The following is a 12,868-nucleotide window of genomic DNA, read 5'->3' as shown; positions in this document are numbered from 1 at the left end:
TTGGGGACGTTTAAAAAAATGAATACGGTGTGCCAAATTCACACATGTGTGAACCAGGTACCTCAAAGTTATGTATTGTTATCACTATTCTTTCTAAACCTGTATGTTCTTTCTCAATGCATTAAATCATGATATATCTTACTTGTTTGAAGGGGGACCTACATTTTTGCAAAAAACGTTTCTAGTCATCTGAAACCAACATAGATAAATAAGTTAGACAATGGTCAACTAGGTATCTGGTTTTAAAAAATGACATAGAGCCTATAAAGTAGATAATGTGGAGTGGATTTGATGCCAGTAGCATCCCTGAAGCAAAAAACCAGTTTCCCAAGGTACATTCTGCCAGCAGGCACCACTCCACAAAGCTCTACCACAGGACTCCTCAGAACCCTAGTCAGCCACAGGTGGCTTCTGTCACTGATAAGGAACTCCCCAAGCCACTCAGAGAAGTCCTTGGTGGGTGCCCTCATTTTTGTATATTCTTTAAAGCAAAATCCTAAAGCTCTTAGGATTTTAACGCACATTAAGGATAACTTTTACAACTACTCTTAAATAAGCAGTATTTTCCTATACAGGTAAACAATCCTGTTATCTTTCTCATCTAGTGATACGTTTCTTTGGGTAATCTTAGGTCCTCAATTTATTCTCTCTGTAGACATCGTTTTCCAATAAAAACAAAGGAGACTTCCAGCAGTCCAGTAGTTAAGGCGCCTCACTCCCCTTGCAGGGGACACGGGTTAAAAGACACAACTAAGGTCCTTGCATGCCTCATGGCATGGAAAAAAAAAAAACCAACACCCCACAAAACCAAATAAACAACAAAGTATGAATCCTGGCATACAGGAAATCTCAAAGGATAGCAACCCCGTGGACAAGAACTATACCTTTAGAACAAAATAAATGATGTGTAAAACCAAGAAGCTGGTGACTCTATATAGGACAACTGAAATCAAGAAGCAAAATATGGTCTGTGGAGCACAATGCTAACCTGGGAAAACAAGCTTCCCTCCTGACTCAACCACAGACCTGCTGGATTTAACACGTGTGGAGCTTATTTTAAGTGAAACATGCCACCTGCCATCCACAGTTTCAAAAGGAAAGCAAAAACGAAAATTACAATGCCATAAATTATACAAATGGACTAATGTAATAGGCAATTAAGTGTGGTTCTATTCTCAAGACTGACCCTCCATCAACACTACTGCACATAGTTACTTAGTGCAATCTTATTTTGGAGAGGAAGAAGGAACATTTTATAGGGTTCAAAGAAGTAATGTTGAAAAGATTTCCCTATGGAGGCAGTTGCCACAAAATTCTAGAGATTACACACAGCAGATTGGTCAGTTATGCTTAGCACCAGGCTGTTTTAATTTTCTTATAAATTTAACATAGCCTCCCTGCTTTCCTTCCCCACTCCCTGCCCCGTCAGTTAATCAAGACTTTCTTTCCTCTCTCCAAAGCAACTGCTGCATGATATTATATTAAGGTACTAGCTAGCATATTGGGGGAGGGGGGAAACCTGGCAATTCAACAGGAAGCTTTTTAATGATGCAAGAGGACTTAAGGACAGAGTGAATTTAACATACATGCTCTGTTTAACTTCTTTTACTGCCTAAAGGGAACCTGGAATTGTAACTTTTCTAGTTGATCTAAACTCAAAGAAAGCAGGAAGACGCTCCACACGCGAATGTTTACTTACTGCTGAACTCAGGGCTACAGGAAGTCAGCTACTAAAGAGTAGTTACATTAGGCGTAGATATTTATAAACCAACTGCAACTAGTGACCCAGGATTCAATTACAACACCAACCCTCATATTTCAGCATATGGGCAAATTACCAGTGGAGTCAAGAACAAATTCATTCTGCCCTACTGGCGCTTTAGCTCGGGTTGCACAATCCCGCGACAGAACTGCCTTCGCCTAACCCTGAAGCATCAGGTCCTAAGTACAGTAGTAAGTCATCATCAGGAAGTTTCAAAGCGAGACAGAAACTCAAAGAGTTGCCTCAATCAACGTAGCCAACCCATAATCCCAAATTCAGGAATTTGTCACGTCACTTGAGATCAGAATGAAATTAAGTCTTGAACCCTTTGCGATCTCTTAGCGCATGAAGTCAGGCTGCTATCAATGCAACGAGAATCCTACCCTAGCTCGAGAAAAAAACTACTTGTTGGGGAACTTGTGTCCTTTCTGCCCACCGTGGGGGACCGCACCGGTCGGATCGCGCGAGGAGCCCGGCGCTAGTTTGGGGGCGCAGTGGGGCCCGGCGGGGGCGGCGAGCGCGCGTCCCCCCGCCCGCTCAGGCGGCGTCGAGGCGCGAGCAGCTCAGCCAGCCTTGCAGAGGGAGCTCTCGGCAGCTCTGGGGTCCCTCTACTCGCAGCCGCAGCAGCGCCGCCTGCGCCACTCGGTGGAGACGGAGACCAGCGGCGGCGACGCGCGGACTGGGAGCGACCGCGGAGCAGCCGGGCGGCGGGGGACGCTCGCCAGGCCGCCGGGTAGGTTCCGGGGACCGGGCAGGCTGGAGGATGGGCAGCCGGAGAGGCGTCGGCAAGGACCTGACACCCATACCGCACGGAGACTCGGCTGCGCGCGCGGTGGCTGTGTCGACCCTTGAGCGAGGGGGTCGCGGAAAACCGGGCACAGAGATCGCCTCTCGGCTGAGGCCACCCGCCGCGGGAGGGGTGGAGGGCAGAGGGCGGGCCGCGGCCGGGCCAAGAGCCGGCCTCGAGGGCAGAGACAAAGGAAGGAAAATGGAGTCGCCAGCGCGCGGGCCTCTGTCGCTGCCACCGCCGGAGGCCTAGCGCTCCGTAGGAGGGAGGCCTAGCGGGCGCGTCGGGGGGGGGGGAGGGGGGCCCGGCCCGGCCGCGGCGGAGACGGGCAATGGCGGCGGCCGCGCCGCAGCAGGGACGGTAGAGGGAGACAAACACCCCCCGGCGGCGGCGCTGGCGCCGGGCTGCAGCCAGCGCCGACCGGAGCGGCCCCATCGTGACACCTAGAGGCGGCCCGCGAAACCTCCTCCACCCGGGGCCCCCTTACCTCCGCGCCACACCCCCCGCAGCGCTCGCTCCGCTGCCGCTCCACCGCTCCGGCCACCCGGCGTCCCCAGCCAGCTCCGCGCACCCGCACCGGCTTCCGCCGCCGCCGCTGCCGCCAAAGAAGCAGCTCCGCGCACGGTTTAATCGCTCCACAGGCTCGGACACAAAATGGCGGCGACGCGGTGCAGTGCGCCTGCGTCGGCGCTGCCGGGGCCGCGGGTGCTGATAAGGGAAGGGACGGGTGGGGGGGCCGGCCGGGCGACGAGTGAAGGGCGGGGGAGGAAAGGTGAGGGGAGGGGTTGGCGCAGGGCAGCATGGGAGGCGGCCCCGGGCGCCAACTTTCAAAAGCGGGCGCGATGGCGTCACGGGACGCGCTGCGGGTCGCGTCACGCCGCACGCGACCTCGACTGGTCGCGCGTGGGCTCTTAGGGAGCCCGACGTCCGGGCTCCAGCTGGGTGGGGCTTCCTGGGCGGAGGCAGTCCCTTCTGGGAGGCCCAGGATCCCGGCCCAGTTGACCTGCTTAGATGCAGTCTCCCGCCCTGAATCCGAAAGGGCGGACGTGGGGCGGGGGGAGGGTGTTTGGAGGAAGCGCGCGCGGGACTAGGCCGTGGGGCTGAGGCGGTTCTTGGGCGGAGCCCCGCCCTAGTCTCCGCCCTAGCCGGGCCGGACCCGCCCTCCGAGCGCCGCAAGGCAGCCCGCCACGGGTAAGGCCGGGCGGGTCCCCTCTCACTCCGAAGTCCTCAGAAACAATCCTTCGCCCGCGAGCCAAGACGAGCAGGGCTGTCCTGTGGATCTCTCTGCCCTACAAGAGGGCTTCCTAATACTGGGTGTGAGAGAAGAGGGCTAGGGCCTTCTCCTAGTGTGCCCAGGCCACTTCAGCCGGGAGAGGCCAGCGGAAGGCCAGACTTGATGCTTTTACACGAACGATCGTACCAGTCTTTTGCCAAAAGGGTGCTATTTGGCGCAGTGTAATTGTGTATTTGAAAATGTACGTTTCTTGTTTTTGCCTAAGAACTGTTAAGCTCTCTGTAGGCGGAGTCCTTAAGCCCCTCACTGTGCGGTTGCCCCTCCCCCTCCCGAGGATGCACCTGCAGGCTCTACCCAACCAGCAATAAAATTCCCTGAAGACTGACTGGAAGATGTTCTGGTGACTCAGGAGGAGAACCGAATCTGGCTCAGGACTGTATCTTTAATTCCCTTACCTTGAATGAAGGGGGAACAAACGGACCCAGCGTCAAGGGAACAGCTGCTGCTCCATTGAGCTGACTGTTCCATTATGAAAATGTTAGCCCAATACTGACGCCTATTTTGTTTTTTCTTTTTAAAGGAAATCTGGATTTTTTTTTTTTTTTTAGTGTAAAATCTCCAGGTGTGGGCAACTGTATCAGATGTTTTAAAACTGCATAAGCTGATTAAGCCACCCACAAGTGCTGTCAGTTTATATGACCCCTGACTTGAAGGAAAGTGAAGAGAAGTTCCACGGCCAAATCCTAGGCACCCCAGCATTTAAGATAACGTAATGGAGAAAGAGACTTGAGAAGGAACCGCCAGGAAGACAGAAGGAAATCCACTGAGTGTTAAATTTGGAATCCAAGGGCAGAGAAGGACTCAGGTAGGAGAGGAATGGTTAACTGCGTTTAGTGCTGTTGAGAGGTCATCTTGGGCCAGAAACATGGCTATATTGAATTGGCTACCTTGGGTGCTCGCTTCAGCAGCACATATACTAAAATTGGAATGAGTTGGCTACCTTTGAAGTCACTGGTGATTATCACTGGTGAGTTTGGCTTGATTTATGTTGGTTAATCAGAGATGTGGACCTGACTAGAATGGGTTGACCTGAGAAGGAAATGGCAACCCACTCCAGTATTCTTGCCTGGAGAATCCCATGGACAGAGGAGCATGACCGGCTACAGGCCACAGGGTCGCAAAGAGTCCTACACAACTGAAGCGAATGAGCAGGCAGCAGAATGGATTAAAGCATGATCAGGAAAGTAAGGAAATAGAGACAGCACACATAGAAACATGAAAGCAGTTTAGCTACAAAAGGAGCAAAGAAATTCAGGGATAAATGTGGAAGGATATGATGTCAAGGGAGGATGACAAGATGAAAGGATTATAGCATGTTTATTTGTCATTAGGAGTGATACAGGAGAGCAAATTCTTGCTTTTTTTTTTTCTTCTGGCCACACTGCAGGGCTTGCAGGATCTTACAGGGTTGAACCCAGACCCACAGGAGTGAAAGCACTGAGTCTTAACCACTGGACCGCCAGGAAATTCCCTTGTTTGACTTAAATGAGGGTGAAATTCATGAAAGAATATAAGGAAACTGGGAGGTTTGACCCTGAATAGGAACAGGATGCTTTCACTGTGGAAATTAGAGTAACAAGGGTGAAGATGGATGCAAATGCAGGGGAGAGGTAAAACAAGCTTGCAGTTTTCCTAGTGGGACTGCCTTGGTGGTATTGGTACCCATTTGAAGTTTGTAACCACAGAGTTCATTATTATTATTTTGGTCACATAGCATTCAGGATCTCAGTTCCCTAAGAGGGATCAAACCCACACCCCCTGCAGTGGAAGTGGGGACTCTTAACCACTGGACTTGCCAGGGAAGTCCTGACCATGAGTTTAAAGTTAAACCAGTTGGCCCAGTGTGTGGTTTTCCTCCAGCAACGTTTAACTGATTGGGTATGGACGTGAAGAAAAGGGATAATTTGATTTCTCAGAATCAAGACCCAAGTTTTCTGACACCTAGTCTTAGGTACTTGCCTTATGTGATTAACTATTCTAGAAATGTGTGAAATATTTGGAAAATTTACATGTGACCCCTTTTTCTAGAAACCAAATTATTTCAGTTATCTCATGTACACTTGAGGACTCAGGCATAAAGAAAAGGCAAACTTTTTTTGAGAAAAATTATCAGACATCTCTGGCATATTTGCATTTTGTATTTTTTTCAGCCTGCCACTCCAAAAAGCTCCTGGTATACTTAGGAACTGCATACTAGAAACAAAGCTGATTTACACTTCAATTCTTAGCTTCTTTTTTTCTAGTACTTGTAATAATATAATTTATTTTCTCTAAGACCTTGCCTCATACCATCTTATCTTTAAGCTTCAAGAATATCATCTAAAGCTTTAATGTCGGTAAATATAAAGCAATATATTTAGATGACAAAAAAACCTCAGCTGTACTTACAATTATCTTTACAGCTGCTATGGTCTAAATCTTTGTGTCCTCTCCAAAACTCATATGTGGAAATCCTAATGTTAGATATGACAGTATTAGTAAGTGGGACCTTTGGGAGGTGCTTACGTCCCTCAGAAATGGGACTAGTGCCTTATAAAAGAGGCTTCATAGAGATCCGAGCCCCTGCCACCACGTGAGGACACAGCCAGAAGGCACCAGCTGTAAACCAGGAAAAGGGTCTTCACCAGAATGTGACCATGTTGGTGCTTTGACCTCAGATTTTCCAGCCTCCAGAACTGTGAACAGTAAACATCTGCTGTTTATAAGCACCCAGTTGGTGGTATTTTGTTAAAGCACCCTGAACAGACTAAGACAACTACTAATATTTACACTGTATCAACTATCATTACAACTATAGGACCTCTGAGGCATCAATTAGAAACCAGAATGAGGTCCAAGTGGCCTTGGAGCCTGCTCTCTGCTCTCTGAAGATGAAGATCCCATGTGCTGCTCTAACATGGCTGAGAAAATGCTGAGAATCACTAGGAAAGAACAAAAGGAAATGTTTTCTTCTTGCAGGAAATGGTGATGTGTCCTACTTTGTGCATGAAGTTGGCCCTAAAGATCAAGGGACGGAAAGCCAGTCCAAAAGGATAGTCTGTTTCAGGCAGGACAGAAACAGGCTGAGAAGAGTAATATGGTGAGAGCCTGGGGAATGGTTGGGATGATAAAAATAAGGACAAGTTTGTTGCCTGTAGTAGTATCCCAGACTTCGTCACCCGGAGAGAACTGTGGTCATTTAAAACCGCCTAGTGATTTAAGAAAGTGTTCTTCTCATGGACTATCTCAGGTTTGTAGTCCACAGGAGTTCAGGGCATAATCAGCAGAAGGCTGTCGGCTTACCTCGTGGCAGTAGTGAAGTCACCAGGTTCTAAGACCTGGCCCTCAGCCTCCAGAGTGGATTCCTTTCTTAGAGACTCATCAGGTTCACAGGAGCTTGATGGATAAGCCAAGTGACATTTTACTAACTGAGAGGTGGACTGGTGCTCACATGCCGGCAAAAGGTATGTTCTCTCCCTGTAGGAGAGCCTCCTGGGAAGCCATATTACCAGAAATCTTCAGTAAGCAGTTAATTAGGTTGAGATGTAATTTATATAATGTAAATGTTTAATATCATCCTCTCCAGATGCTGGAGTCATACTATCTGGCATATGAATCTTGTCTTGGTTTCTTATTAGCTGTGTGATCTTAAGTGAATTAGTAACAACTGCAGGTTTCTTCTCTATAACACTTCTTCACAAAGTGGTAAGGATTGAATGAGAAAATCCAAGTAAAACTTTAGGCATAGTTCAAGCCACTGATAATCATACAATAAATGTAAACTGTAATTTTTTTTGTATGCTCTTGTTAACCTACCCTCACTCCCAAATTTGCCTTCTGATGGCCATGGTCTTTAATTAATTAATAGGATTAATTAATTGAATTACTTATTGACTACACTTTTCTTGGCCTGGAAGCCATTCTTTCTGAGGAAACTGTATTTTGTGCTATTATTCTCAGAAGAACAATTCTATTTCCAAATCTTCCTTAGCTCCCACTGTTGTCCCCAGGTAAAGCTTGCAATAATCGTGGTCATTTATATATTTTGGGGAACTCATTAAGCAAGAGACTCAATGAATTGAGGAGAGATGTGCTGATTTTCTGAGTAACAATGGGCAAGACTCTTCCTGCCCACTTTGCGGGATAAGACCTAAAGCTACACCTGAGCACTCCCATTGCTCTGTGTCTACTGAGGACATGTGTGAGGTATAATCCAGTTCAGCAAAGATTTACTGAATACTGTCTTCAGCTCCCTTTCTAGGCACAGGGAATACAAAGATGAACCAAGATGTGTTTCCCGCTCTTAAAGTTTAGAAAACAAAACCAAAACACATTAATGCATAACTGTGATAATGGGAAGAAATGGACTCATAAAGGAGCAAATCATTTCCCAGGAGCATCTCGTTTCAGCTTGGTGTTAATAGAATCAGAAGGGCTTCCCCAGTGGCTCAGTGGTAAAGAACGTGCCTTTCCAATGTAGAAGATGTGGGTTCGATCCCTGGGTTGGGAAGATCCCCTGGAGAGGAAATGGTAACCTACTTCAGTATTCTTGCCTGGAGAATCCCATGGACAGAGGAGTCTGGCAGGCTACAGTTCATGGGGTCGCAAAGAGTCAGACATGACTGAGCACACAGGCACGCAAAAGCTCAGAAGGCATTAACAAGGTAAGGCATGTAAGATGAAGAGCCATAATCAAGGGCATAAGAGGGTACAAGAGTTTTGGGGGGACAGTAAGTCATCCCATTCTTTTGGATGAGGGTATAGTGATACTAAACCTTGAAAGTTATTTGGATTTTTGATTCAATCAAAAATAGGCCAAAGATCTAAACAGACATTTCTCCAAAGAAGACATACAGATGGCTAACAAACACATGAAAAGGTGCTCAACATCACTCATTATCAGAGAAATGCAAATCAAAACCTCAATGAGGTACCATTACACGCCAGTCAGAATGGCTGCTATCCAAAAGTCTACAAGCAATAAATGCTGGAGAGGGTGTGGAGAAAAGGGAATCCTCTTACACTGTTGGTGGGAATGCAAACTAGTACAGCCACTATGGAGAACAGTGTGGAGATTCCTTAAAAAACTAGAAATAGAACTGCCATATGACCCAGCAATCCCACTCTTGGGCATACACACCGAGGAAACCAGATCTGAAAGAGACACGTGGACCCCAATGTTCATCGCAGCACTGTTTATAATAGCCAGGACATGGAAGCAACCTAGATGCCCATCAGCAGACGAATGGATAAGGAAGCTGTGGTACATATACACCATGGAATATTACTCAGCCATTAAAAAGAATTCATTTGAATCAGTTCTAATGAGACGGATGAAACTGGAGCCCATTATACAGAGTGAAGTAAGCCAGAAAGATAAAGACCAATACAATATACTAATGCATATATATGGAATTTAAACAGATGGTAACGATAACCCTATGTGCAAAACAGAAAAAGAGACACAGATGTACAGAACAGACTTTTAGACTCTGTGGGAGAAGGCGAGGGTGGGATGTTCTGAGAGAATAGCATTGAAACAAGTATACTATCAAGGGTGAAACAGATCACCAGCCCAGGTTGGATGCATGAGACAAGTGCTCAGGACTGGTGCACTGGGAAGACCCAGAGGGATGGGATGGAGAGGGAGGCGGGAGGGCGGATCGGGATGGGGAACACATGTAAATCCATGGCTGATTCATGTCAATGTATGGCAAAAACCACTACAATATTGTAATTAGCCTCCAACTAATAAAAAGGAAAAAAAAAAAAAAGATATTTGGAAAGCTTTCAATCTCAACTGCCAAGGCCAACCACTTTCTCCTAAATTTTAAAGACCTGCCCTTCTATATCATCTCCTATCCAGACCACAGGAATTTGTTTCCTTATTGATATCTGCTTTCTTCAGAACCCTATGAAAATTCTGTTTTACCTCCCAGCTCAAACTATTGCTCTCTACAGTCTAAAGGATTTTGCTTGGGCCTACATCTCACATTTGAGCAGTAGGTTACTTTTGTCCTCTGTGCTCTTACCTGCATTTTTCAGATGTGCATTGATCACCCTTAAATAATCCACCTAATCTGTTCACTTTTCATTTTAAAAAACACCTTCATGCCTGCCCTGTTAATTGATGTTCACAGTTCTTTTTGAAGAGCCAGCCACAGTTTTGTCCCTTAACTCTGGAAGTGAAGTGACTTGCTCAGAGTTGTCCAGTAACTTGTTGACAAAACCAGAATGAGTACTCAGATCTTCCAGCCCCACCCTCTCTCTTCCTGTTCTTTCACTGGCCACTCTGAGCTCCTCATTCTATTAGGTAATATTTCCATTTTTATAGGGATCCTCTGTACTTGATGCTTTAGCTCAGGGAGTGCTTGGGAGGGGGAAAAGGAAGGGAGGTCTATCAGGTGAGCTCTGGACCTCTCTGCTCCCTCATTTTCTCCCCCTCCAAATTTTATGTGATTTGTTTAGAGGTAAAAAGGTTTCTTCCCCTCCACACAAGTTGGACAGTGCCTTAACCCAAAGGGAGAGCTTTAATGGTGGAAATTTCAGGCTCTTAGTAAATAGAAGAGGTATTTGGAATCACGACTTACTAATCTGTAAGCAAACCTTGAATAGGGCTTCCCAGGTGGCTCAGGAGCCCTATTAATTAATTAAAGACCATGGCCATCAGCTCAGCCTGGCAGTCCATGGGGTCACAAAGAGTCAGAAACGATGAAGCAACTGAGCATGCACACACGCACGCAAGTCCTGAATCAACTGCTCTATGCCCAGGTCTATGTTCAAGGTTAGGGTGCTACTGGAGAGAGAGGATGCCCCTAGCCCTCAAGTGCCTCATGTTTTGTCTTGTATTAATCTGGAGACACTAAACCCTCATGAGTATTAATAGGTAAAAGTCAAGGGTAGAGAAGCAAGTAAAAGGGTATGAGTAGCAGGTGTGGGAGGAACAGATTAGTCACTAGATATCACTGTGGTCATACGAGACTTCACAGTGAAGCAAGGATGACTCTCAAACTTCTCCCTCTAGCCTACATGTTTCTCTTCTTGCCCAGATCTACACGTCTAGCTTCTTTCTGGATACTTCCTCCTGGATGGCTCCCAGGCTACCCTTAGAAGCCTTGTCACTCTCCTCATTTGCTTCTCTAGGGCTCCCCCTTTACAATGAAAGATACCCCCATCCATCCACCACACTGGCCAGAAACCTAAGCTTCATTCTCTCCTCTCCCACATCCCATCAGTTTCCAAATCCCATCCATTCTACCTTCTGAACATTTCACTCTAACCTCCTCTCTATCCCTGCCTGGCTTAGCATCAGGCTCCTCACTGCTCCCTGCCTCCTCGCTCAACACAAAGCAACCTTTCCAAACCACAGATTGGATCACAAAATTCCCCCACTTCAAGCCCATGCATGAGTCCCCAGTATCCTAGGAGTAAATCCCAACTCCTCAGCCACTCCACAAGCCCCTTTCTAACTGCCCGCTCTGGCCCCTGGGGTTTCAACTTGTCTCCTCCACTCGTCTGACCTCAGTTCTCTCTCCCTGTATTGTCCCCTGCTCAGGCTTCCATTCCATTCCTTATTTGAGAACCCAGTGGTAAAAGTGCATTCTAAGGAGCTACATTTCACAGGGGACTCTGAGGGGTGTTTTTATCCAGACTTTTTCTGCACTAAACATATACTGTTCTTTCATATTCACAATGTTTTCAGATTGTGTTAAGTTGCATAGAGATATGCATCAAAAGCTATTTCTTGACCACTTACTATGTATTTGGCCTTAGTTGCTGGGAACAGTAAAGACAGATGCAGCCTGATTAAACAGAGAATTGCCTGGAGCACGTGTTTAAAATAAAGATTCCTTGGTCTCTGAATTTGAATCTCCAGGGAAGTTCTCAGGTGAATTTTAGAACTGAGTAAGTTGGAAAGACCTAACCTGATTTCATTTATAAGAAATATTCAGGGACCTCCCAGTGGCTAAAATTCCCACTTCCACTGCTGGGGACATGGGTTCAATCCCTAATTAGGGAACTCAGATCCCACATGCCAGGTGATACAGCCAAAAAAAAAAAAAAAGAAGAAGAAGAAAGAAATATCCAGAACAGGCAAATCTATAGAATCTATGTAGATTAGTGGTTGCCTTGGGGGCTGGGGAGCAGGAAAGGGAAGGGGATGCAGAGATCCTGGGGATGATACTTAAGGAGTGCTGAATTTCTTTTGAGGTTGATGAAATCTCTAAAATTGATTTGGTGATGATTGCACAACCCTAAATACACTAAAAGCTGCTACTGAATTGTACATTTTAAACTGATGAATTGTATGGTATATGGACTAAATCTCAATAAAGCTGTTTAAAAACAAAACAAAAAACTTGGACTGAGCTCTACAAGGAAGGCAGCAATGATCTTTCCCAGACTTGGGTGGTATGCGTTACCTAGCTGACTAGTCAGCAAATACTTACAGGTGTGTATATTGGAGGTGTAAATGAGTGATTGCAATGGGGTGTGATTCCCCTAAAACTGTACTAGGGGAAACACGTGCTCCTATGACAGGAGCACAGTGGAAGGGAAGCTTCCTGAGGAAATTTGTGATGTTCAGCTTGAAGCCTATCAGGTAACCAGGCATTAGCAAGGCAAGATGAGTGTACCACAGAGGGGCAAGCAAGCCCCAAGGATGGTTCAGTGAGGTCCAATGCAGACTGAGAAGTTACGTGGCAGAAATGGGGCTGGAGAGAGGAACCCACTTAAAAGCCTTTGTGAGCCAGGTTGAGGGGGCTGGAATTTTCCCTAAGAGAAACAGACTATAGTGATGGGTCTGTTTTTAGAAATCACTTTGCACCTTGGAGACTGGATGGAAGAAGGGCAAGACCAGAGGCAGGGAGCCCGTGAGGGGGCAGTTTTAGTGTTTAGGAGGTCAACATGTCTGGAAACAGTGGTGCCAATGGGGATGAAAAGAAACAGAACTTAGCAATATTTAGGGCATTTAATTGCGAAGATTCTGATGGTTGGGATGAGGGTATAGGGGCAAGAATCAAGGGTGAGGCCCAGTTGTGTGGCT

At 46.7% G+C, this 12,868-nt stretch overlaps 1 protein-coding gene across 3 annotated transcripts in view; it reads right to left on the bottom strand.

Annotated features, from left to right (window-relative positions):
- The window catches only part of CTCF (CCCTC-binding factor), a 43,121-nt gene extending 39,855 nt beyond the window's left edge, over positions 1-3,266 (bottom strand). Inside the window, exon 1 of one of the 3 annotated variants that reach the window (XM_043898821.1) lies at positions 3,037-3,266. The gene's annotated coding sequence lies outside the window, so the exon portion shown is untranslated. The remainder of the gene's footprint in view (positions 1-3,036) is intronic. The other 2 variants (XM_043898820.1, XM_043898819.1) reach the window with 2 other exon arrangements.
- Between the last annotated feature and the right edge of the window lie 9,602 nt (positions 3,267-12,868).

Source organism: Cervus elaphus, chromosome 4 (genome assembly GCF_910594005.1).
Source record: "Cervus elaphus chromosome 4, mCerEla1.1, whole genome shotgun sequence".
NCBI classification, from domain to species: domain Eukaryota; kingdom Metazoa; phylum Chordata; class Mammalia; order Artiodactyla; family Cervidae; genus Cervus; species Cervus elaphus.
Note: the sequence above shows the minus strand (reverse complement) of the source record. Positions and strands in the feature narration are given on the sequence as shown.